Raw genomic sequence first — 26,392 nt, 5'->3', positions numbered from 1 at the left:
AATCATATCTTTCGCAGGTTAATGACATGCAAGTACAACAAGCTGTGAAAGATAATGTCGGCTTTTTCCGAGGAGTCTGAGGAAGGGACATTTTAGTTGGTGACAATTGTTCAGTACGGGAAACAGGTGTGTATTCAGATCGAATAGCCCAAGGCTGATCTTGCTCTGTGGAGGAGAGAACTGACTGGTAATGGTAGGCTGGGAGAGGGAAACCAAAGAAGTTTGGGGAACTGAAAGGTGAATACACCGAAAGACAAGACACTGATTGGACTACAAAAAGGTCGCAAGAAATTGATCAAGAAAAGGCAAGAAATCAAAATTTTTGATCAAGAAAAAGCACCGGGATTCAATACCGAACACACACACACACACACACACACACACACACACACACACACACACACACACACACACACATATATAGAAGAGTTACTTAGAAAGAAAGAAGGGAGAGAGAGAGAGAGAGAGAGAGAGAGAGGGGGAGAGAGAGAGAGAGAGAGAGAGAGAGAGAGAGAGAGAGAGAGAGAGAGAGAGAGAGAGAGAGAGAGAGAGAGAGAGAGAGAGAGAGAGAGAGAGAGGGATCTTAGTCATAGAAGGAAGCCGGAATCTATTATTATGATGACAAGGAGACCATAAGACTATAAGACATAGGAGCAGGATTAAGAGTCTGCTCCGGCATTTAATAATGGCTGACCCTTCTTTAATAGCTCCTCCTCAACCACAGTTCCCGGACTTCTCCCCGTAACCTTTGATGTTATGTGCAATGAAAAACCTGTCAATCTCTGCCTTAAATACACCCAACGACCCGGCCTCAACAGCTGCATGTGGCAACAAATTCCACAAATTAAGCACACTTTGGCTGAAGAAATTTCTCCGCATCTTTGTTTTGAAAGGGCGCCCTTGTATCCAGAGGCTCTGCCCTCTTGTCCTAGATTCTCCCACCATGGCAAACTTCGGTTTCACTCTGTCTGGGACTTGCAACATTCGAAAGGTTTCAATTAGACCACCACGGCCCCCACCAACTCCGCGCATCCTTCTGAATTCCAAGGAGTACAGACTCAGAGCCAATAAACTTTCATTGTATTATAATCCTTTCATTCCAGGAATCATCATTGTGAACTTCCTCTGAAGCCTCTCCAATGCCAGTACAAACCTTCTAAGATGTGGGGCTCAAATTGTTCACAATACTCAAGGTGAGGCCTCACAAATGCCTTAGAAAGCCTCAGCATCACATCTGTGCTCTTGTATTCTAAACCTCGAAATGAATGCTAACGTTGCATTTGCCTTCCTCACCACCGACTCAAACTGAAAGTTAAACTTCAAGATGTTCTGCACAAGGACTTTCAAGTTCCTCGGCATCTCAGATTCCTTGATTTTCTAGCCGCTTAGAAAATAGACTGCATATTTATTTCTGCTACCAAACTGCATGACCATACATTTTCCAACATGGTATTTCATTTGCCACTTTCTTGCCCATTCTCCTAACCTGTCTAAGTCCTTTGCCCAACACTACCTGCCCCTCCACCAATTTTGGTATCATCTGCAAACTTGGCAACACAAGCATCGATTCCATCATCTAAATCATTTATATACAGCATAAAAGGTAGTGGTCCCAACACCGACCTTTGCGGTACACCACTAGTCACTGGCAGCCAAGCAGAAAAGGATGCTTTTATTCCCACTCGCTGCTTCCTACCTATTAGCCAATGCTCTAACCATGTTATTTAATTTTCTGAAATACTACGGGCTCTTAACGTGATAAGCAGGCTCATGTGTGGCACCCTGTCAGAGTCCTTTTGAAGCTCCAAATGTGCACTGCATCCCCTTTATCCTCTTTGTAATCTCAAATAATTCCAATAGATTCGGCAGGCAGGATTTTGTACTATGTTGTCCTGTGTCAACAAGTAGTCAATCACTTCATCCTTAACAATTCACTCTGACATCTTCCCAAACACTGAGGTCAGGCAAACTGGTCTACAATTTCAAGTTGAACACAATTTTATTGTGATGTATATTTCCTCAGGGTTCTTTTACCTTAAGCTTCCTAATCGCCTCTGCTTCATTACATAACACCAGATCTAATATGGCTGATCCCCCACTAGGCTCAACGAAATACTGCTCTAAAAAGCTATCTATGAGGTATTCAACAAGCTCACTCTCTTGAGATCCATTACCAACCTAATTTTCCCAATCGACCTACATGTTAAAATCTCGCGTAACTGCTATAACCTTGCCTTTCTATTTCATGTTGTAAAGTTTGATCCACCTCCCAGCTTCTGTTGGGACGCCTATATATAAGTGCCATGAATGTCCTTTTACCCTTGCAGTTTCTTAACTCAACACACAATGATTCAACATCTTCTGATCCTATGTCACATTTGATTTGATGCCGTTGTTTACCTGTAGACCCTCTACCTGCCTTCCTATCCCTCCAGTATAACGTATAACCTTGGACATTGAACTTACAACTACAACCATCCTTCAGCCACGATTCACTGATGGACACAACGTCATAACGGCAACTTATAATATTTCAACAAGATCATCCACGGTATTTATTATACTGCGCGCATTTAGATACAACACCCTGAGTACCGCATTTGCGATCCTTTCTGATTCTGCATCCCTAATGATTTGACACTCAGCCTGCTGGCTCTCAATTAAGTCCCATCACCTGCGTGCCTTTCCTGACAATCTCACTGCACGCTATCTTCATATTTTTACCATCCGACCTATTCGGATTAACCTTCACACCGTTTTCCACCAACCAGCCAAGTTAGTTTAAACCCTACCCAACCGCCCTGACAAACCTATTCGCGAGAATATTTGGCACCCTCGGGTTCAGGTGCAACTCATCACTTTTGAACAGGTGAATCCTCCCTCAGAAGAGATACTAATTATCAAGAACCTGAAGACCTGTTCTCTGCATCAGCTTCTTAGCCACGTATTTTTCTGTCAAATAGCCTTGCTTTTACCTTCACTGTCGCGTGGCACAGGCAGCAATCCAGAAACTACTACTTGGGAGGTCCAGATTCTCAGCTTTCTACCCAGCTCTCTAAATTCTCTTTTCAGGACCTCATTTCTCTTACTAGATTGGGTGTTGAGTCTCTTACTAGAAGTGTATGTTTATGTAAGGCAAGATAATATTTATTTATCCATCTATTAATATATGTATTTACAAACTTTGTACTTACGGACACAGTTTGTCTTATTTTGCACATTGGTTGTTTGCCCGTCTTAGTGTTTAGCTTTTCATTGCTTGATTCGCATTCCATTCTATCTACTGTGAATGCCCGCAAGTCAATGAAACCCTGGGGTTGTACAGTATGCGATGACTTACCGCACTTTGATAGTAAATTTATGTTGAACTTTGAATTTTGTAATCCCAAGCCTGTGACCACGGTCTAATTTATAAGCCTCAATTTAGTCAATCCAGTGGTTTCTGATCAGTGGTCCCCCCCCCCCACCCCCCCGGATGTTGATGGCGAGGTAAGGTCGTGGAATGTCACGGGCTGGCGGTTAGATTCTTTCCCGTTGACAGAGACCATTGCTGGAACTAATGTAGTCAGTCTGATGTTTGCTGCTACCAGCCTTGTTTGACTACTTTCGGAGTCTTGTTCCATGCCTCAATATCTCACTGTCGGAAAATTACATGAATGGGGTTTCAGATGAACGTTCTCGGACGGAAACGGCGACTGTCTATTTCCCGGCATTGGTGCTGCCAGACCCGTTCAGTCCTCCAGCTCTTTCTGAGTTGCTCCGGATTCCAGCATCTGCAAGCGTTTGCATCAGCGGTGCAATTATTGCTGAACATCCCTAATTCCTGTCTGATGATACCTGGAAGATTCACTGTCGACAGGAACACTCCTAATGCCCTGCTGCGTTGATTGCGCTCCACTGCAACCCCTTTGCACAATGACTGACCCCAATGTCTGACGTTTAGTGAAATTCTTCCCAGTCCCGCTTTAGAGACTATAGAGAAATTAAAAAACACTTGTCGTTTGGGAGTTACGCATTTCAGTGACAACCTTTAGTCCCTCACAAGCAAAGCAGTGACTCGTTTTCTGCAGGAATGACAGATTCTCAGACAAGAACCGATGCATTGTCGAGGTAATTCTGGGATGGCATAGAGACTTTGTAGAAATTTGATGTGACCTTGAAAGGTTTTGTTCTCAGTAGCCATTCTGAGCAGAGACAAGGGGCTGAGTGCCACCACCACCCACACCCAGAGGGAAGCAGCCGAAACAATGTCTAAAATCAGTTTAGCCTGAGTATTGTCCGAAGTTCTATAGGCCTGTATATGTTATACAATGGAAGATAAAAAAAATCTTGAAATTAGGGTTGAAGGTTTTAAAAATCAGCAAGGTGGCCATTCAAAGTTTCCGAAGGTCAGCAAGTGAATCTCCACCCACCTTCTTTCCCTGGCGCCGCCCACTTATTTACATCCCAATTAATAAACAGACACGGAGACCCCAGTTTGTAGACTCTGGAACTGGAGCGGTTACCGAAGTTTGCAGAACAGTGCAATTTTCGGTCGGAATTTTTGTTGCATTGTCTGCACCTGTCCGGAGGAATGTCCCCAGCGCTGCATCTCCTGTGGGTTCTGCTGGTCCAGTTACCAGGTGAGAGTCGGATGGCTCACGCTTGAATTATCCGTTTAAATTGGGATTACTGCTGATCTTTATTTTACTCCAAGTCACCCAGTGGTTTTATTGTGTTTTATTGCAGATATCCACGCGGCCCCAGTGCTCAATCAGACCCCAATGTCCGGACCTGTTTCCGCGGGACAAACCGTCCGCTTAGAGTGTCGGATACAGAACGGTAATGTTGGCAGTTTCTTCATGAACTGGTACCGACAGCGTCCCGGGGAGAGACCGCAGTGGGTGTTAGCTCATTATACAAACAATAACATATACCGAGGGACGGGGATCACAGACCGTTTTCAACCGTCCAGGGACACCTCCAGCAACAGTCACATCCTGACCATCAGCCCTTTGGAGTCCGGGGATTCCGCTGTCTATTACTGTGCAGCGGGGATAGTGGAGTTATCATCGGTCCAGGCACCATCCTGGATATCAAGAGCAAGTGACTCCCTCTTTCTGTTACAAACAATTCCTACTACAGCCACTCTTATTCCATACAGCTGTATAAAATCCCGTCCAGTGAAGGCCTGGGGTAGGTTCCATTCGTTTCTGTCTGGCACAAGGGGCCGTTCAGCCCATCGAGTCAGCCCCCAACAATCAAATTAATGTTCGTTTGACTTCTGAACAATTTTTTTGGACACTTTTGATCTATTTCAGTTGGTACAGAAAAATTCAATACTTTCCGACATCCCTCCTCTTTAACACTATAGGCCTCGTCGAAAGTATTGTTGGTATTGGTTTATTTTTGCCACTTTTCACAAGATGCAATGAAAAGTTTGTCTTGCATCGTGTCCATAAAGATCACGTGATGACAGCGTATTGATGACAGCTGAGCGAAGGGCGCTGAGTAGGCTACGGTCAATTATGGATAACTCTGAACATCCTCTACATAGCACCATCCAGAGACAGAGAAGCAGTTTCAGTGACAGGTTACTATCAATGCAATGCTCCTCAGACAGGATGAAGAGGTCAATACTCCCCAATGCCATTAGGCTTTACAATTCTACCTCCAGGACTTAAGAACTTTTTAAAAGCTATTAATGCTTTAGATTAATGATTTAGATGCATATCATATTTTTTTTACTGAGTTAAGTATTGTATGTAATTAGTTTTGCTACAGCAAGTGTATGGGACATTGGAAAAAAAGTTGAATTTCCCCATGGGGATGAATAAAGTATCTATCTATCTATCTATCTATCTATCTATCTATCTATCTATCTATCTATCTATCTATCTTAAACACAGTTTAATGCAGAATAAAATGTAACAGCCACAGAGGAAGTGCAGTGCAGGTAGAGAAGTTGCAAGTTGAGAAGGATGTAGATTCTAAGGTCAATCGTCCATCTTATCGTACCAGAGAACCATTCAAAAATCTTATTACAGCGGCGCCTCTATTGTGTCAAATTAGACCAATCCCTGCTGTCTACAAATTCTCCATATCCCTCCATTCTCAGCAGGCTCATGTGTCCATCTAGCAGTTTCTTAGACTCCCCTATCGCATCTGCCTCCTCCACCTCATGCAGCCTCCACTCTGTATAAAAGTAAATATTCACCGAACTTCTCCAGTAAATTTCACTCCTCTTGGCTTCGATTTCTGCCTTGGGGAAAAAAAATCTTGACTGTCGATCCCATTGTTCTCTCCCATACTGTCTTGAATAACGTTCATACATAACTTGGGGGAATGATCGATACCTCAAGCATGACATCTACCCTTCCCTCTTCATTCACCACCTCAGAGAACATGTTTGTCGTGAATATTCCATAATATTTCTGGGTGCGGTAAATATCGGAACACAGGGCAGGATGTTCACCGTTTCAAGTTAACGCAATTCAGAGTCTGTGATTAAGAACCGTGTCAATATGATTGCAGAAAACACAAAGAGAAGAACATCAAACTTTAAAAATAATACACACTAGGGGAAGGTGCTGGGCAGAAAGCAGGCTGGTCAAAGAGTCGAGCGGCAATAGACCTGGTTACTAGGGGTTCGGAATGCAATCTGAGTCTGAACGAGTGGTTTCACCTCTTCCCGCTTCTCACTGGCTCACAGGCCTGCTCTTTTTTCCATCATTTCCTCTTCAGTCACTGGGTACCGAGTCTTGGGTGTGCACTGAGATTTCCCGACCTCGGGACATCCCAAGGAGCCTTCATTCTGTTAAAAACTGAAGGTGTAGTATTCTCAGTTATTGCCCCAAGAGTTCATGATTTCGGCGTTATTGGAGAACAACAAATGACTGGTCTCAATAAAGGGACCAATCATATGGGCAAGGTGTGGGGTTTAGCGAAGAGGTTGAGTGGTGTTGAAGTTATCTTCTAACATAATGCAATGCCGAGAGCAGAGTGGATTCAAACATTTTTATTTTGAAATAAATGCTGTCACGTCGTAACCGCGCAAGGCTGAGAATAATCCTGCAACTCCTCACTCAAAGATTTGTACCCGAGGGGTCAAATGTGACGTATAGAGTGTCCCAATGCCTGCGTTAATTCCGGCGCTGGTGTTTTTATCTCTGAACAGTCCATGAAATAATATTGTTTCTATTCCTCTCCGTCTCCTCTCTACCACAGGTAGCGATTCCCGGGAGCCATCAATTCTCCTGCTCCCTCCCTCTCCGGAGGAGACCGGCTCGGGTTCGGCCACTCTCTCCTGTCTGGTGAATGGTTTTAAGCCGGGCTTGGTAGCGCTGCGCTGGACCGTGGATGGCGTGGAGACAGACAGTGGCGTGACGACAGGCGCCGTGTCCCTGGACACCGACCAGACCTACAGACTGAGCAGTTACCTGCGGGTTCCCGTCGCTGCCTGGAACAAGGGCTCGAGCTATTCCTGCAGCGTGAGCCACAGCTCGCTGAGCTCGCCGCTGCGCAACACCATCTCTTCGTCCGCCTGTGCGCAGTGAGAGAGTGCCGACTGGCAGCACACGCGGATTATTTGCTCTTGTTTAATGCAGTGAAGCAATGACTGGGTCTGTGCAGCAGCACATTGCAATGTAATTGTGTGGTAATGTTCGCTTATGGAAACAGGCAGAATGTTTAATGATTTCAGAGCAGTTGGCAATAATAATCCATCTTTTGCGACGGATAATTCTGTGTACGACTGTCCCCAGTGTGCTGTATCTGATCTACCGCTGTGTGTAGAATCAGGAGCGATCTCCTGTGCTGTGATTGGAACTTGTGTAACACAACTCTAAATAAAAGAGGAAACAGCGATAGATATATCGTGTATTGTCTTTACACGGCTGATGACAGTACGTTAGGGGGAATCGTCGCGGATATCGTGTCGTCCAGGAGCCTGAATCAGAATTTTAGTTAAATCGACTCCGACATCTTATTCCGCTTTTCTGCTCTCTGTGTCCTGAGCGTTCTTCGGCCGTCGGCACTCACATCCCACCACCCCTTCCCCCGCCCCCGCCATCACCAGAACCTTCTATTCCTCGTCGTTCTGCACGTCTGCACTTCATTTACAACCATCCCTATGGGAGGGAGATCAACATTCTCACTGCGTTTTGGCCAAGTCTTCCCACCATTGGGAGTGTGACTCTGAAGGGATGTTTCCCCGTGACTTGACCATTCTCTCCATCGATTCCGTTAGTTCCTGAATGACGGTCATCGGCCTCACTTCCCGCCCTGACACCACCCTCACCACCCACCACACCCACACCCACACCCACGCATTAGCTTCTGTAACTCATGGTTATCTTCAGAGTTAAAGGTAAATTTGTTATCTAATTATGTACACATCTTCATATGTGACTATGGGTTTTATTTTCTTACAGGTTTTCACAGTAGAATAAAGAAATACAATAGATGCAGTGAAAAACTACACACAAAGACTGAGAAGTTCAAAGAGGAATAGACCCGAATAAATAAATGGATAGATAGAAAAATCCACAGAGAAATAAATAAAACATGCATGAATGATAAATCAATTAAATTCAATCAATCATAAATAAATAAACTGATAAAGGGATAATGGATAAATACATAAATAATACTTAGGACATGAGTTTGAAAGAGAGTCAAGAGATCGTGCAATCAGTTCAGAGATGTGGTGATTAAAGTCATCCACTTTGGTTTAGGAGCCTGATGTTTGAACTCTTCCTTTAAGCCTGTAGTGCGGGATCTAGACTGTAATTGTTAGATGGGAGGGAGTTGCTGAAGCGTGAAAAAAGTGTAAGATGACTACAGAGACCTGTTTAATTATGTTAAACGTTTATATTGTCTGATGAATAGCGTAGTCTTTATGGAGGGTGTGACTGATAAGACGACTGCGTTAGCTCCACACACACACACAGCGACATAAGTAACATTTCACACAAATTATTTACGGTTGCCTGACCTGCTGATTTTTTCAAGAATTTGGTGCAGAAATCTCACTTCGTCATTAATGAGGTTTTTATGTTGGTTGGATGGTGTCAACCTTTTCCTGGGCTGGATAATCACTCTAATTATAGACTATACAGAGCAACGTGCGCGACATTAGAGAAAATGAATTCTGTGCATAATATAGAAGTCAAATGAACAATCGGGAAAATGAGGCCGGCACTTGGTTTACTGGAACATTTAATATGTTTCACATCTTAAAACCTCTTTGAAAATGCTGAGATAGTCAAGCGCGTTATAAAACACTAAAACAGAAAAATCAATGAACATAAAATAGAATACATTAAATATTATAAAATATTAGCTTTATTTGGCATACTCAGAAACAAACATACAGCGCCATTTGCGTCAAATCAAATCAATAAGGATTGTGCTGGGGACAGACCGGAATTGTCAGCACGCTTTCGGCGACAACATGTATTTATTTGGTATTTTCGCATTTACCTATCTATCAGTCTTTATATCTATCTATCTAACTGTCTGTCTACGTATGTATGTATGTATGTATGTATGTATGTATACAACTATCTATCTACCTACAGATTGATTGATTGATTGATTGATTGATTGATTGATTGATTTATTCATTCATTCATTCATTCATTCACAGATACAGTGTGTAACAGACCATTCTGGCCGAACGAGCCGCACCATCCAGTAGCTCACTGTTTTGACCGAAGCGCAGTCACAGGACAATTTACAATAACCGAGTAACCTAACCGGTACTTCTTTTGACTGTAGAAGGAAACCAGAGAACCTGAAGGATGCTGCACCTACCAGTATCTCCAGTTTAACTTTGTGTTTTTGTGTGATTTCCCCCCAGCCTTCAGTCAGTGGTTTTGTATTGCCATGTTTGTTTTCAACCCCCATTATTACCTGTCCCAGCTCCTGCTCTACTCCGACCCCTGTATTACTGAGTACTCCGCCTCTCACCTGTTTCTCGTTGTTGCCTGTTTTGCTGCCGCTTCTGTCTTATTGTGCCCCACCTATCATCTGCCTCGCTGTACATTAGTCAGTGAATTTTAGTCCTGTGTTTTCACCTGTTTGTTGCCAGATGGTGCCAATGAATTTTCCTGAGCCTTTCCAGCATTGGTATCTACACGTAGAACCATAGAGCCATACAACATTACAGCACAGAAACATGCCCTTTTGCTCTTCTTGGATGTGCCGAATCATTTTTCTGCCGAGTCTCACTGACCTGCACCTGGCCCAGATCCCTCCATACACCTCTTATCCATGTACCTGTCCAAGTTTTTCTTAAATGTTAAAAATGAGCCCGCATTTGCCACTTCATCTGGCTGCTCATTCCACACTCTCACCACTCTCTGTGTGAAGAATTCCGCCCCCACCCTAATGTTCCCTTTAAACGTTTCACCCTTCACCCTTAACCCATGTCCACTGCTTTTTTTTCTCCCCTATCCTCAGTGGAAAAAACCCTGCTTGCATTCACTCTGCCTATACCCAGCATAATTTTATATACCTCTATCAAGTCTACCCTCATTCTTCTACGCTCCAGGGAATAAAGTCCTAACCTATTTCAACCTTTCCCGGTAACTCAGTTTCTCAAGTCCCGGCAACATCCTTGTAAACCTTCTCTGCATTCTTTCAACGTTATTAATATTCTACATGTAATTCGGTGACCAAAATTGCACACAATACTCCAAATTCGGCCTCACCAATGCCTTATACAACCTCACCATAACATTCCAACTTTTATACTCAGTACTTTGATTTATAAATGCCAATGTACCAAAAGCTCTCTTAGCTACTCTATCTACCTCTGACGACACTTTGAGGGAATTTTGTATCTGCATTCTTAGATCCCTCCGTTCTACTGCATTCCTCAGTGCCCTACAATTTACCTTGTATGTTCTACCTTAGTTTTTCCATCAAAGTGCAATACCTCACACCTGTCTGTATTAAACTCCATCTGCCATTTTCATCCCATTTTTCCAGCTGGTCCAGATCCCTCTGCAAGCTTTGAAAACCTTCCACACTGTCCACTACACCTCCAATCTTTGTATCATCAGCAAATTTGTTGATCCAATTTAACATACTATCATCCAGATCATTGATATAGATGGAAAATAACAATGGACCCTGCACTGATTCTTGTGGCACATCACTAGTCACAGGCCTCCACTCAGAGAAGCAATCCTCCACTACCACTCTCTGACTTCTCCCATTGAGCCAATATCTAATCCAATTTAATACCTCACTATGTATACCCAGCGGCTGAATCTCCCTAACTAACCTCCCATGCGGGACTTTGTCAAAGGGCTTACTGAAGTCCATGTAGACAACAACTACTGTCTTCCCTTCATCCACTTTCCTTGTAACTCCTCGAAAAACTCTAATAGACATGTTAAATATGACCTACCACGCACAAATCCGTGTTGACTCTCCCTAATAGTCCCTGTTTATCTAAATACTTGTAGATCCTATCTCTTAGTACTCCTTCCAATAATTTATCTACAATGGTCGGCAAAATTACCGGCCTATAATTTCCTGGATTACTTTTAGAACCTTTTTTAAACAACGGAATAACATAAGCTTCCCTCTAATCCACTGGAACCTCACCCGTAGATAACGACATTTTAAATATGTCTACCAGGGTCCCTACAATTTCAAGACTCGTCTCCTTCAAGGGGGAGGGAATACCCTGTGAGGTCCTGGGAATTTATTTACTCTGCTTTTCCTCAAGATAGCAAACACCTTCTCCTCTTCAATCTGTATAGGTTCCATGACTTCACTACTTGTTTGCCTTATTTCTATTGACTTCATGCCAGTTTCCTTAGTAAATACAGACGCAAAAAACCATTTAAGATCTCCCCCAGTTCTTTTGGTTCCATACGGAGCCGACCACTTTGATCGGTCCAAGAGGACCAATTTTATCCCTTACTATCCTTTTGCTCTTAATATACCTGTAGAAACTCTTTGGTTTAACTTTCACGTTGACTGCCAAAGCAACCTCATGTCATCTTTTAGCCCTCCTGATTTCTTTCTTAAGTGTTTTTTGCACTTTTTGTACTCCTCATGTACCTTATTTACTACCTGTTTCCTATACGTGTCATACATCTCTCTCTTCTTCTTTATCAGAGGTCCAATATCCCTGGAGAAACAAGGTTACATATCCTTATTTAATTTGCCTTTAATCCTGACAGTAAGATACAAACAGTGCACTCTCAAAATTTCTTCTTTGAAGGCCTACCACTTACCAACGACATCCTTGCCAGAGAACAACCTGTCCCAATCCACGCTGTTTAGATCGTTTCTCATTTCTTCAAATTTAGCCTTTTTCCAGTTTAGAAACTCAACCCGAGGACCAGATCTATCTTTATCCAGGATCAAGTTGAAACTAATGGTGTTGTGATCACTGGAACCAAAGTGTTCTCCTACACATACTTCCATCACCTGTCCTAAATCGTTTCCTAATAAGAGATCTGATTTTTCATCCTCTCTCGCTGGTACCTCTATATATTGATTTAGAAAACTTTCCTGGACGTATGTTACACACTCTAACCCGTCTAGGCCTTTACCAGTATGGGAGTCACAATCAATACTTGGGAAATTAAAATACCCTACTATCACAACTTTATGTTTTCTGCAGTTGTCTTCTATCTCTCTGCAGATTTGTTCCTCGAATTCTCGCTGACTATTGGGTGGTCTAAAATACAACCCTCATTAATGTGGTCATTCTTTTCCTGTTTCTCAGCTCCACCCATATGGCCTCGGTAGACAAGCCCTCTAATCTGTCCTGCCTGAGCACTGCTGTAACATTTTCCCCGACTAGCAATGCTACCCACCCACCCTTCATCCCTCTGCCTCTATCACGTCTGAAACATCGGAAACCTGGAACATTAATCTGCCAGTCCTGCCCCTCCTGTAGCCAAGTTTCACTAATTGCTACAATGTCATAATTCCACGTGTCAATCCACGCCCTCAGCTCTTCAGCTTTCCTCAAAATACTCCTCTTAAGATTATTACCACCACACACAGCCCTTCTATTTGTGACTTCGCATGAAACTTTAACATCACTTGTTTTCATCCCCGCTCCACTATCTACTCTGGCACTCTGGTTCCCATTCCCCTGCAAATCTAGTTTAATCCCCTCCCACCCCCAATAGCACTAACAAACCTCCCTGCAAGGATATTGTTGCCCCTGTAGTTCAGGTGTAACCCGTCTCTCGTGTACTGGTCCCACCTGCCCCAGAAGAGGTCCCAATGATCCTGATATCTGAAACCCTGCCCCCTACACCAGTTCTGCAGCCACGTGTTCATCCTCCAGAGCATCCTATTCTTACCCTCACTGGCACGTGGCACAGGTAGGAATCCTGAGATTACCACCCTCGAGGTCATGCTTTCTAACTTCCTACCAAGCTGTCTATACTCACTCTTCAGGACCTCCTCACTCTTTCTTCCTACGTCATTGGACTCGATGTGTACCATGACATCTGGCTGTCTACACTCCCATTTCAGAATGCTGTGCACGCGATCAGAGACATCCCTGACCCTGGCACCCAGGAGGCAACAAATAATCCCGGAGTCTCTGTCGCGACCACAGAACCTCCTGGCTGTATCTCTAACTATCGAGTCTCCCATCATCACCGATCTCCTCTTCTTCCCCCTCTCTTCTGCACTGCAGAACCAGACTCAGTGCCAGAGATCCGGCTTCTGCAACTTGCCCGTCTGAATATCGACTCCGCCTGTTTCCCGATTCTGGCTTTTGGATTTCTCTGGATGTTTTGACCTCTGCCTGAACTTAACGCTGACTTTGTTTGCACCTCGTATTTGTTACTCAATTAATATCAGTGTGCACAGTACTGGGTCTGCGATTGGTTCCCTCCTGCTCCAGCGTCCTGATAGCACGTTAAACTCTATAACTGTAATGTGGGTATTGTAGATAATTGGAAAATTTCATGAAAAAATTCATAACCTTTATTGAAAAGCACCTGAAATACACACACAAACAGGGTTTATTGCACATTTGCGAATAATACTGGGTATAAAACCTTAAGTCTGCCCATTGGAAAAGTGAACAGTAATAATGTAGTGGCAATAGGAGACAGCGGTACACCGGGATGCATTCCGTAAACCATATTCGACAACGAGAAAATGGTGAGGTGCGCTTTCCTACAATGTCATAAGTCAGGCAGTACCACAGCGTTAGGACAAGGGCTGTTCGGATGGGGAACAACTTCTTCCCCCAGGACGTGAGACTGCCGAACACCCTGCGGCCACCCAGTTCTCATCACCTCTGGAGTCTCAACAGCATTACAAAACTTGTTTCCGACATGTGTCATAAATACACCTTATGTTGAATGTTAATCTTCTGGATTGTATGTCATTAAGTGTTAAGTTATTTGTGGTAATATTATTTTCTGTGCTGTTTGTGAGTCATATACACCTTGTTGTGCACCTTGGTCCGGAGGAACTGTAGTTCGGTTGATTGAATGCCTATGAATCTGAACTTGAAGACGTAAGTGAAGGTAAATATATTTAGCCCAATGAGGGTTATAAAGTGGAGTAATCAGTCTTCAAGATGGCCTCAGATGGCGTGTCTTTCCGAGCATCTCTGATGGGAATGGTCAAAAATTCCCAGTTAGGACTGCTACAGCTGAAATCCATAGTTACTGGTGCGTCACCAAGTAACATTGGCGAACTCCATTGCAGTTGCTTGATCCTCCGAGTGTTCCCAGCATTCTCGACTTCACTTGATGTTTTATTTTGTTTGCAAAAATCACTTGCATAACAATATATATCTGGAAATTTGGTGGGTGGAGATGTACATAAGACCATACGACCATAAGACATTGGAACAGAAGTAGGCCATTCGGCCCATCGAGTTTGCTCCGCCATTCCATCATGGCGGATTTCGGATCCCTGTCAACCCCATACACCTGCCCTCTTGCTATATCCTTTGATGCCCTCACCAATCAGTAAACTATTAACTTGCCCCTTAAATGTACCCACGGTGCTGGCCTCCACTGCAGTCTATGAGAGAGCATTCCACGGATTTACTACTCTCCGCCTTTACTTCTGTTCTAAATGGTCGCGTTTTTTGAGACCGTGGCCTCTAGCTCTGCATACCCTTAGCTTAGGAAACATCCTCTCCACATCCACCATATCCAGTCCTTCCAGCATTCGGTTGGCTTGAATACGATCACCTCCCCCCTACAATCTTTTAAATTCCAGAGAGTACAGGCCCAAAGCGGCCAAACTTTCCTCATATGTTAATCTCTTCATTCCCGGAATCATCCTCCTGAATCTCCTCTGGACTCTGTCCAATGACAACACATCCCATCGGAGATATGACGCCCAAAACTCCTGTCAATACTCCAAATGCGGCCTGACTAGTGACTTGTAAAGATTCAGCATCATCTCCTTGTTTTTATATTCTATTCGCCTTGAAATATAGTGCCAACATTGCAAATGCTTTCTCTACTAAAGACGCAATTAGTAAATTAATGTTCTGCGAGTCTTGCAGGTCGACTCCCAAGTCACTGATGTTTGAACCCTTGCCCCGCTTAGATAATAATGTGCACTAGTGTTCATTTTACCAAAATGCCGTATCATATATTTCCCAACACTTCCACTTGCCGTTTCTGCTCATTCTTTCAATCTGTCTCAATCGTGCTGCAAATAACATTGCTTCCTCAGCACTACCTACCCTCCCCTATCTTCGTCTAATCTGCAAACTTTGCCACAAAGCTACCAACTCCATTATCTAAGTCATTGACTAACATTGTGAAAACTAGCGGTCCCAGTATTGACCCCTGACACGGACAGCCAATCAGAAAAGGCCACTTTGACTCACACTCGCTGGCTCCTGCCTGTCAGCCACTCCTTTATCCATGATAGTATCTTTCCTGTAACACTGTAGGATTACATTTTGTTAAACAGCCTCATGTGCGGCACCTTATCAAACGCTTTCTGAGAATCCAAGTAAATGGCACCCACTCCCTCTCCTTTATCCACACTGCTTGTTGCTTCCCCGAAGAACTAACAGATTTGTGCAAGATTTCCCCTTGCAGAAACCATGCTGACTTTGACTTATTTTATCATTAGTCTTCAAGTACCTCGAAACCTTAACCTCAGTAATAACCTCCAACACTTCCACAACCACTAAGATTAGACTAACTTGCCTCTAATGTCCTATCTCTAAGATAGCCTTTCAGCGAGATAGGATCAAGCGCAAGTTGCTCCAAAAAGCTATCTCTTAGGCACCAACAAATTCCCTGTCTTGCCATCCGACACAACTTGACTTTCCCAATCTCAATGCATATTGAAGTCTCTCATTAAAATTGTGCCATTAACCTAATTACATGTTTTTGTAATCTCAATCCCACATCCTGGCTTCTATTTGGTGGCGTATGTATGATTCCCAGAATACCTATACATGATTCCCATAATACTAATTTTTACCCTTACAATTTCTTAACTTCACCCACAAAGATTTAACGTTCCCTGACCCGAAGTCAACCATTTCTAAAGATGTAATTCCATCCCTTAACAACAGAGCCACACCACCGCTTATGCCTTCCCGCCCGTCTTTTCGATACAAATTATATCCCTTGATGTTAAGCTTCCAGCTCTAGCCTTCTTTCAACCACGACTCAGTGATGCCTGCAACGTCATACCAACAAATCTCTAATTGCGCCACGAGTTTGTCCACTTTGTTCCGAATGCTGTGCGCATTTAAGTAAAACACCTTCATTCCTGCATTCTTCGCCCTTTTGAATTTTGCCTCTGTACAATATAACTCTTTGTTCTGTTTGCGTTTGTAACCAATCAACGGCTTGTAATTCCTTACATTCATGTTACAGCCATTATTTACTTGTAAAACTGCCGGCTCATCCTCAGCTCTCCCACACTGGAACCTATCACCCTGCCATATTAGTTTCATCCTCTTCCATCAGCGCTAGTAAATTTTCCGGAAAGAATATTGGTCCTCCTAGGATTCAAATGCAATCCGTCCCTTTTGTAAAGGTGTCAGCTTTACTGAAGAAGTCCCAGTTATCCAAAAATATGTCCCGGCACGCCCTGCTCCTATTAATTAGCCACGCATTTATCTGCCTCCATTTTATTTTATTCATATCCTCACTCTCGCGTGGCACAGGCAGGGATAACGAGATTACTACCTTTGAGGGCCTGCTTCTCAGGTCCCTTCCTGACTCCCAGTATTCTGTTTACAGGACCTTCTCCCTTTTTCTTCCCATGTCATTGATACCAATATAGAAATATAGAATACCTACAGCACAGTACATGCCCTTCGGCCCACGATGCTGTGCTGATCATGTACTTATTTTAGAAATTACCTTTAGTTACCCATAGCCCTCTATTTTTGTAAGCTCTATGTACCTATCCACTTAAAAGACCCTATTGTATTTGCCTCCACCACAGTCGCCGGAGCTTATTCCATGCCCTCACCACCCTCTGCGTAAAAAAAACCTTTCCCTGTCATCTCCTCTGTACCTACATCCAAGCACCTTAAAACTGTGCTCTCTTGTGTTAGCCATTTCAGCACTAGGAAAAAGCCTCAGACTATCCACACGATCAATGCCTCTCGTTATCTTATACACCCCCATAAGGCACCTCTCATACTCCGTCGGTCCAAGGAGAAAGGCCAAGTTCGCTCAAGTAATTCTCAAAGGGCATGCTTCCCAATCTAGGCAACATCCTGGTGGTGTCCGCTCTGCACCCTTTTTATAGTTTCCACATACTTCTTGTAATGAGGGGACCAGAACTGACCACAGTACTCCAAGTGGTGTCTGACCAGGACCCTATACAGTTGTAGCAGTACCTCACGATTCTTAAACTGAATCGCACGGTTTATGAAAGCAAATGCACCGTATTCCTTTCTGACCACACAGTCAACCTGCGCAGCAGCCTTCAGTGCCCTATGGACTCGGACCCGAATATCCATCTGATCCTCCACTGCCAAGAGTCTTACCATTAATGCTCCATTCTACCATCATATTCGACCTACTAAAATGTAACACATCACATTATTTGGGTTGAACTCCATCTGACACTTCTTAGCCCAGTTTTGCATACTATTGATGTTCCGCTGTAACCTCGAACAGCCCTCCACACTATCCACAACACTCTCAAAATGTTTGTCATCAGCAAATATACTAACCCATTCCCTTGAATCCCATGCCTCCTTACTTTCTTAATAAGCCCTGCATGAGGTATCTTATTCAATGCCTTGCTGAAATCCACATACACTACATCAACTGCTCTAGCTTCATCAAAGTGTTTAGTTACATCCTCAAAAAATTCAATTAGGCTCGTAAGGCACGACCTGCTTTTGACAAAGCAATGCTGACTAGTCCCAATTATATTATGCCTCTCCAAATGTTCATAAATCCTGGCTACTAAGATCTTCTCCAGCAACGTACCAACCACTGAAGTAAGGCTCTCTGGTCTTTAATTTCCTGTGCTTACCACTATCTGACGTTCTCCCTTCGCTCTTGTGATAATACCTCATTTATCTTTCTCCTGTAGCCTTGGGGTAACTACCTCCCCGTGGTTTCAGTCTATCACTGTTTCACTTTCACTAACAAGCAGAAGGCCATCAAGCTGCAGCTTCAATAACACGGTCCCTGTTGAGCTATACCTCGATGCACCTGGAGCTATATCACGATGCTTTTTATTCCAAACACCATCCCACGTTGTACTGAAACCTCAGGCATTCACCTATTCCACCGCCCTTTTGCAGGCAGGTTGCGTTTTCCTCAAAACTTGCTGAACTACTTTTCTCAGGTGTTATGAGGCGTGAGTGCAGCAGTGAACACAAGCACGGAGCCGAGGGGCCGAAGACCCTCTGAGCTTTTGCTGTCAGTGACATCTTCCCCTGTAGCCATGTTTGGCTCCAACACGTACCAATCTGGGGAAAAAATATATCTTGTTAGTCATATGGAACGAGCTGAGGAGGCAGTCGGTGGTTAAGCTCTGGGGGTTACGCTAGCCGCTCACCATAACATCCTCTCGGCAAACCTGCGGACGTGATGGGGTGGCAGTGCAGAGAACAAACGGTTAATGCGGCCCAAAATTTCCCCAGCTCCTCGCACCGTGAATCCTTGAAGACCCGCCCCTTACAGACCAGGAAACGCTACGATATCAGATCGACTAATTTATGCCCAAGTTGCCGCAGATAGAATATTGTCTGCTTAGTGTTATACTGCTGACTGGATTGTGCTCAGTCGTATCCCTGGAGCAGGTCGATGGGAGTTTGGTTAGAAAATTTTTTCAAAACATCCTAAGTTCCATAGCACAGCACTCCTTACTCTCTGCAACAATGTTGTGCCCTTCTCTCAGCACCTCCTCACCCATAGCGTGGCCTCCTCCAATACAACTTAATCCCATTAGTTCGAGGCTCAGAATTAAACTCCCAGGAATGAACAAATTAACGCCCGTCAAACTGAAGGCTGGTCACTAGGGCATGGCAGACATAATACAATGAAATATGCTCAGGATTAAGAATTATTTGTGGTGATAGATTTCTCTCTTTTTTTGTGTTTGTTTTGTTATTCACAGCTAAAGTGATTCCCAGGAATATCGTGTGAATGTATGTGATTGTATGCAAACATGCTTTGGAGTCAGAGAGCTCGTAAGAGGTCCTACAGCTCACAACGTATATGCTGATCATACCAAACCCATCCACTGGCGTTCTGTTTTTAAGCAATTGACCTTTAACCTTCCCTGCCTTACAGGTTGTAGTTCTTGTCTTGATCTGCTTTGTTTCACGCATTGATGTCAGTGTGTGAAGTAATTCCCTGTATACAGCATATTAAGAAAAAATACCCGTTTCCTTAGACTTACTTTGGGAACTTGGCGATTGGTTAATAGGTGAGGCAACTTTCCAGTTAACATCCTGGAGACCTGTGTTCATATACAGAACCTGTGCCAGATGATCACCGTGGTTGTCGGATGTCTCACCTCATCTTGGCTTGCTCAGCTCCAGAAGTTACCTGCAGGATTCACAGCAGAGATGGGTCAGCACAAAGAACCGGAGCGTGAAGAGGCAAACGGTAAAACAGGTGCACCCGCTTACAAAACAGTATATATAACAACGGTCATGAAGCAGGATCAGTAGATGGCATTAATCACTATTGGATCTCGGGAAATAGTGAGAGGAGAGGGAGAGTGAGGGGAAAGAAAGGGAGAGAAATGTAGGAGAAATGTGTGAGAGAGGGAGAGGCAGAAAGACAGACGGGAAACAGAATGGATGGGTGGATGGAGAGAGGGAGCCTGAGACGGAGAGAGAGATAATGACATACAGGCAGGCATACAGCAAACGGGAAGACACAGCCACAGATATAGAGTGAGATAGAGAAGCAGACAGAAACAGGGGTGAACAGAGGGATAGCGAGGGATACACCACAAGTTCTGAATTACAGATGTAGTAGAGAGGGGGTCACTGGGGACTGTAGACAGTGTCCTCGATCCCCAGAATGGTGTTGCCAATTTTTGAGGAACAAATATCTGAAATGAGGAGCGAGATCAGAAGGCCGAGTATATTTGGAGGGCTAATCTGATAAAGTTAAGACAGAAATGTCTGTATCGCTGTTCTGATTAAATTTATTCACTGTTAGGGATATATAGCGAAAGCTAACAAATTGGTGAGTACAGGCCTATAGGTTATATCAAACATTTATCATTCTCCTGGATTTAGCTATTAGCCTGTCGAAGCGAATCAATAGACTAAGATCGAGGCCTCTACACCTCCTTGTGCAACTGGATCCTGGATTTCCTTCCTTTCCCAGTCAGTACGGATTGACAGCAACATATCTTCCACAATCACCAGCAGCATGAAATTGTTTCTTGATCCTAAACTGATTATGATTTCCTAAAATAAACCATAAGATCATCAGACAGAGGAGCAGAGTCAGGCCATTCTGCCCATCGGTGCAGCTCCACCATTCCGTCATTGTTGATTTATAATCCTGCTCACCCCATTCTCCTGTAACCGTTGAAGCCCTCACTAATCAAAAACCTATCAGTCTCTCCTCTAAATATACCCACTGACTTAGCTTACGCAGACGTCTGTGGCAATGAATTCCACAGATTCACCAGCCTCTGGCTAAAGTAATTGCTCATCATCTTTGTTCAAAATTGGACATTCTTCTATTCTGCGTTTGTGCCTCTATTCCTAGACTCCCTCACTATAGGAAACAGACTCTTTATCAAAACTTTATTTTGGCCTTTCAATATTAGATAGGTTTCAACGAGAGTACTCCCTCATCTCCCTCTTATTATTCTGAGCTGCAGCGAGTGCAGGCCCATAGCTATCAAACACTCCTCATAGTTTAATCTTTCGAACCCGGGCACATTCTCGTAAACCTCCTCTGCACGTTCTCCAATGCAAGCACACCTTTTCTCAGATAAGGAAAAATAATCGGTAATGCAAAGTAATTCCACAGCTTCTTTTCGGCACCATAGTCATCTTAAAACAGAATTCCATGTTAATTCCGTTCCTCCTTTCATGTCCAACGTGGGCGAGTCTAGAACAAGAGGGATGTCCATTTAGAACAGAAGGAGGAGGAATTTCTTCAGCCAGATATGCGGAATTAATTGCCACAGACGCTTTCTGAGGCCATGTAATTGCGTACATTTAAAGCGGAGGTTGATTCTTGATTCGGGTGGGATTCAAAGAAGACAGGAAAATGTGGTTGAAAAAAGATGGTATGGCGGAGCGGCCTCATTCTGCTGTTATGTCTTATGGTCAAATAACGCACTAAGTGCAGCAGCCGCACTAAGCATAGCAAGATCTCACCGAGGTGCTGATTGCTGGACACCTCGAAGTCGTGCGAGAGGATATTCTGACCCTTCCGCCGTTATTACTGGGTACCGCACCCCACTCCGCTCAATCAACATGAGTAGAGTTGGGGTTTCAGGTGCCATCTTCCCCAGCAGTGTTGTGACTCCAAAGCTACCCTTGGTGCTGGCTTAGTGACAGTGGCGTGCCTAGGATGGACTTCGGAACACCGTCTGACAGCACGGCTCTCCCTCATCACACCCTTTTCTACAACTCATTCCTCCCTCTGGCAGTCGGTAGCGCTGTGCTTATAGCTCTTCACTCGGAGAGGACGGTGTCCCGTCCGCCCGCTACCCCCCTCCCCCACTCCCAGCAGCAAATGAAGCACTTTCTCAACAGTGGTGCAGAGATGGCTCGGTACTCATTTGGCCTCCTGAGGGTAACACACTGCCACAATAATTGACGGGTTTCCTCACCCAAACCTACCCCTCACTCCGTAGTGGCGAAAGAACCTTACAATATGGGCCTCCCATTCCGAACCCCACAGTGCCTGCTACAAACTTCAGCGCGTCTCTCAGCATCTACTCCTGCAGCTGGGAATGTACCAGTTCTTTATCCATGATCTGTTGGGAATGCGTTCAGTTCATGGGGTTAAGCGAACACCAGCGGTATCCCCTTGGTTCTGAGGTGACAGTCTAGATGAAAGTAGAATAGCAGATTTACTCCTGATTTATCTCTCTCTCTCTCTCTCTCTCTCTCTCTCTCTCTCTCTCTCTCTCTCTCTCTCTCCTCTCTCTCTCTCTCTCTCTCTCTCTCTCTCTCTCTCTCTCTCTCTCTCTCTCTCTCTCTCTCTCTCTCTCTCTCTCTCTCTCTCCCCCTCCCTCCCCCTTTCTTTCACTCGTCGCCTTCTGAAAGAAGGCTGATTGGAAGAAATGTAAAGCTTCTTGTTTTTATCGGAGCTGCCGCTGTCGGAAGCAGTTGCTTAAAGGGGCAATGTCCCTGCTCCAGCCCAGCCGGTGCACACCGTAAGATTGACTGCCGCGGTTTCAGGTGACAACAAGCACCTCCATAAAATTCCGGTCGCCATAATTTTAAATCGACTCTCCACTCTGTCTGAATCAATGCCCAATTCAGCGATACCGCGTTACCATTTCGCCAAGTCTCTCTTTCCAATGTAAGGAGCAGGGTCGTCCTTTAGCTGATCCCTCACACTTGGCAGATGGACTATCGCAATGGGACAACGAACGATTACAATCTCCCAGCAGGCTGCCCACCAAGTCATTGAAGAATGATCCGAGGCGATTTATAAAGGAGCTGGAGGAACTCAGCTATTCAGGCAGTATCCGTGGAGGGAAATGGACTGTGGACATTTCGTGTTGCGATCCTTCATCTGTGCTTGCAATGAAGATATGTTGTCCCCGAAATATACTGCCCCCAGTTTCCCACATGAACACGATAGTATTGAACTTAATAAAGTTATTGTTCAAATATTAGCATTCCCATTGTGTTATTATTGTCATATGCACCAAGATATTGTGAAAAGCTTGTCTTGTGTACAGTGTAGACTGATCAAATCATTACATAATACATAAAGGTGGCACAACGTTAAGCAATAACATTGTAGAATACAATGCAGAGAAATTCCGTTACAGAGAAATGCAATTCCGGTAAACAATTAAGTGCACATCATAACGATGTAGACTCCAAATTCAGGAGTGCATCCATACCAGTGTCTCATAACAGTGTCTCATAAAAGGCTGCCTTTGGACCTGGTGGTACGAACTTTCATGACTTTTGTACCTTCTGCCCGTTGGGAAAGCGAAGAAGAGAGAATGTCCAGGTTGGGTTTCGGTCTCTGATTATGCTTTACAGAGGCTGGTTTCCGTGGTATGCTAAGCTGTGTCCTCAATTCACTGCAGTTTCTTATGGCTATGGTTATGCAGTTCGCCGTAGACCCGTTTCGACGGTAGGTCAATTGCAGTGTGTGGAGGTTGTCTGGTAATCTAGAGTAGATTATGATCAGCCTATAGAATGCCTTCCTGATGTCAGATGTTGAACCCACAGTGCGGTAGTCTTTAAAACAGGTCAGGTTGTTTTAGCTGAGTACCGGATTGTGGTCAACTTAAAGCAAACGGGAATTACAGCTTGATGCAGGTGGAAGGTAAATATCCCTGTCAGTTGATCCGTACAGGATCTAATGCCATGGCCAAGGACACAATCCGGGCAGGAACTAGAAAGTGCTTAATAGATGCTGCATAGACTTGAGGAGAGGTTGTGCAGACTAGGGATGTTCTCTGGAACGTTAGAGATTGAAGAGTGACCTGATCGAGGTATATAAGATCAGGAGATGAATCAACAAGGCGAAAGCATATAGACTGTTTTTCAGATAGCGCACAAAAAATGTGCCCGTACAAGGCACCCATCACTCTCTGTGTAAACAACCTAACCTACATATTCTATTTAAACTTCCTCCATCTTATCTTAAATCCTCTAACATTAGGCATTGCCACCCTGCGTTCTATTACGTCTCGGCTCACACTATCTTTCAAGTTTTGAACGGGTCGTCTCTCACCCTCAGACTCTCCTGAGAAAACAAATAAAATATCCACCCTCTCCATATGGGTCATACCGTCTAATCCGAGCAAAATCCTGACAAACATTCTCTGCACCCTTCCCAAAGTCTCCGCATCCTTCCTGTAATGGGGCGCCCAGAACTGCACACAATATATTCCAGAACTGTAAAGAATAGATTAAACAGCTTAACCAAACTTTAATACAGCTGAAACATGTCACCCCGACTCATATTCTCAATGCTCCGACCAATGAAGATACGAATTACGTATGCATTATTTACCACCTTATCTATAACTGTGGCTACTTTTAATAGAGTTAAAGACTTCGAACCCAAGATCCCTCTGCACAGTTAAGATTTTAGGTGTCCTGACGTAAGCGGTAGAGTTTCCCCTTATATTTCACCATTTCCCATCTGGCAGTGTAAAACCACACAGATTTGCCTGGAAAAAAAAATCAATCCCTAACACAGGAGATTCTGCAGATGCTGGAGCACACTCGTAAAATAATGGAGAAATTCAGCAGACATAGAACAACTGCTTGAGGAACACAGCAGGCCAGACGCATCCATGGAAAAGAGTAGAGTCGAGAGTTCGTGCCGAGACCCTACTGCAGGGACCTGAATATGTCTTTATCTGTGCATATGATGAGCTTTTCGACCAAAATAACAGATCCAATTATAATTGCACCGATGAAAAAAAATATCTTTTACTGCGTCTCATTTATACAGATCATTTTATCACAGCAGTACAACTCTTATTGCTCGCAAGCTACTCCCTCCGTTCCTTCCTCCTCCTTCAACTCTCATCAGCACTTCACACCTTCCTCTTACCCTCGTACCAAGCTTTTGATTAACTTCAATTTTTATGTAACTGTCCAGAAGGAATCCTGAGAAGTAATGAGCCGCGGTACCCAATGTGCCGTCTGCAGGCGAAAAGTTAAACTGACGAGTGTCTATCCATTGCCACTGCACTGAAAACAAGAGAAACTGACTCATCAGGAACAGCCACCACAGCCGATTTGTTGAAGCTTTCTGTGTACATATTGGTCGGTGCATGTTCAACGTTGCAACATTGATTACAAAAACACTCCGTTGTGTTGGGAAAGGCGCGCAGGAGGCGTGGAACATGATGGAAGAGTGAGTTCGTCATTGATAAAACTCGTTGGGATGGGAGTTCATAAGCTCCCTTCAAATGGCTTTTCCTGACTTTCCTTCCTCATTGATTCGCTTCTCAGACCATGACAAACAGGAGCAGGATTAGACTATCCGGCCCAGAAACTTACGCCATTGCATCGTGGCTGACTTACTTACCCTCTCAAACCCATTTTTCTGCCTTCTCACCTTCACCTCTGAAACCTTTCCGAGTCAATAATCCATAAATCTTCTCTTTAAGTGTACCCAATGACTCGGTTTCTACAGCTGCCTGCGGCAATGGATTACAAAGATTCACCACCCTCTAGCTAAAGAAATTCCGCTTCATTTCTGCTCTAAAGGGACATCCCTCTATTGTGAGGCTGCGAACTCTGGTCATAGCCTACCCCATTCTTAGAAACATCCTCTCTATTCGGACCTTACAATACTCGGCAGGTTTCAATGAGATCCCCCCCCACCCCGATTTTTCTGAACTCCAGCGAGAATACAGGCCCATATCTATCATCGCTCCTCAGACATTAACTTATTCATTCGTGGAATCATTCTCGTGATCCTCCTCCGGACCATCTCCAATGCCAGCACATTCTTTCGTAGATATGGGTGTTCAGATCTTCTCACAGTACTCTAAGTGATGTTCGACCAATGCGTTACAAAACCTCAGTATTGCATCCTTGCTTTAATGTTTTAATTGATAGTCAGTAGCTTCGGCGTCCACTGCCTCTCACCTGGTTCCAACATAAGCATCGGCACCCGGAAACATCTGCACACCCACCCTATTGAACACTTTCAACATTAAAATTAACTCCGATGTGTTTGCCCCCAACACAATCCACTCATTTTACTCCTCTGGAGAAATATTTCCTGGTATCATTAGGACTGCTGATAAA

The 26,392-nt window shown here is 44.1% G+C and overlaps 1 pseudogene; it reads left to right on the top strand.

Annotated features, from left to right (window-relative positions):
- The first annotated feature begins 4,573 nt into the window (after positions 1–4,573).
- Positions 4,574–7,558, top strand: LOC140735139 (immunoglobulin lambda-1 light chain-like; annotated as a pseudogene).
- The last annotated feature ends 18,834 nt before the right edge of the window (positions 7,559–26,392 follow it).

Source organism: Hemitrygon akajei, chromosome 11, assembly GCF_048418815.1.
Source record: "Hemitrygon akajei chromosome 11, sHemAka1.3, whole genome shotgun sequence".
Classification (NCBI taxonomy): domain Eukaryota; kingdom Metazoa; phylum Chordata; class Chondrichthyes; order Myliobatiformes; family Dasyatidae; genus Hemitrygon; species Hemitrygon akajei.
The sequence above is the reverse complement of the archived record's forward strand: the minus strand, read 5'-3'. Positions and strand labels throughout refer to the sequence as shown.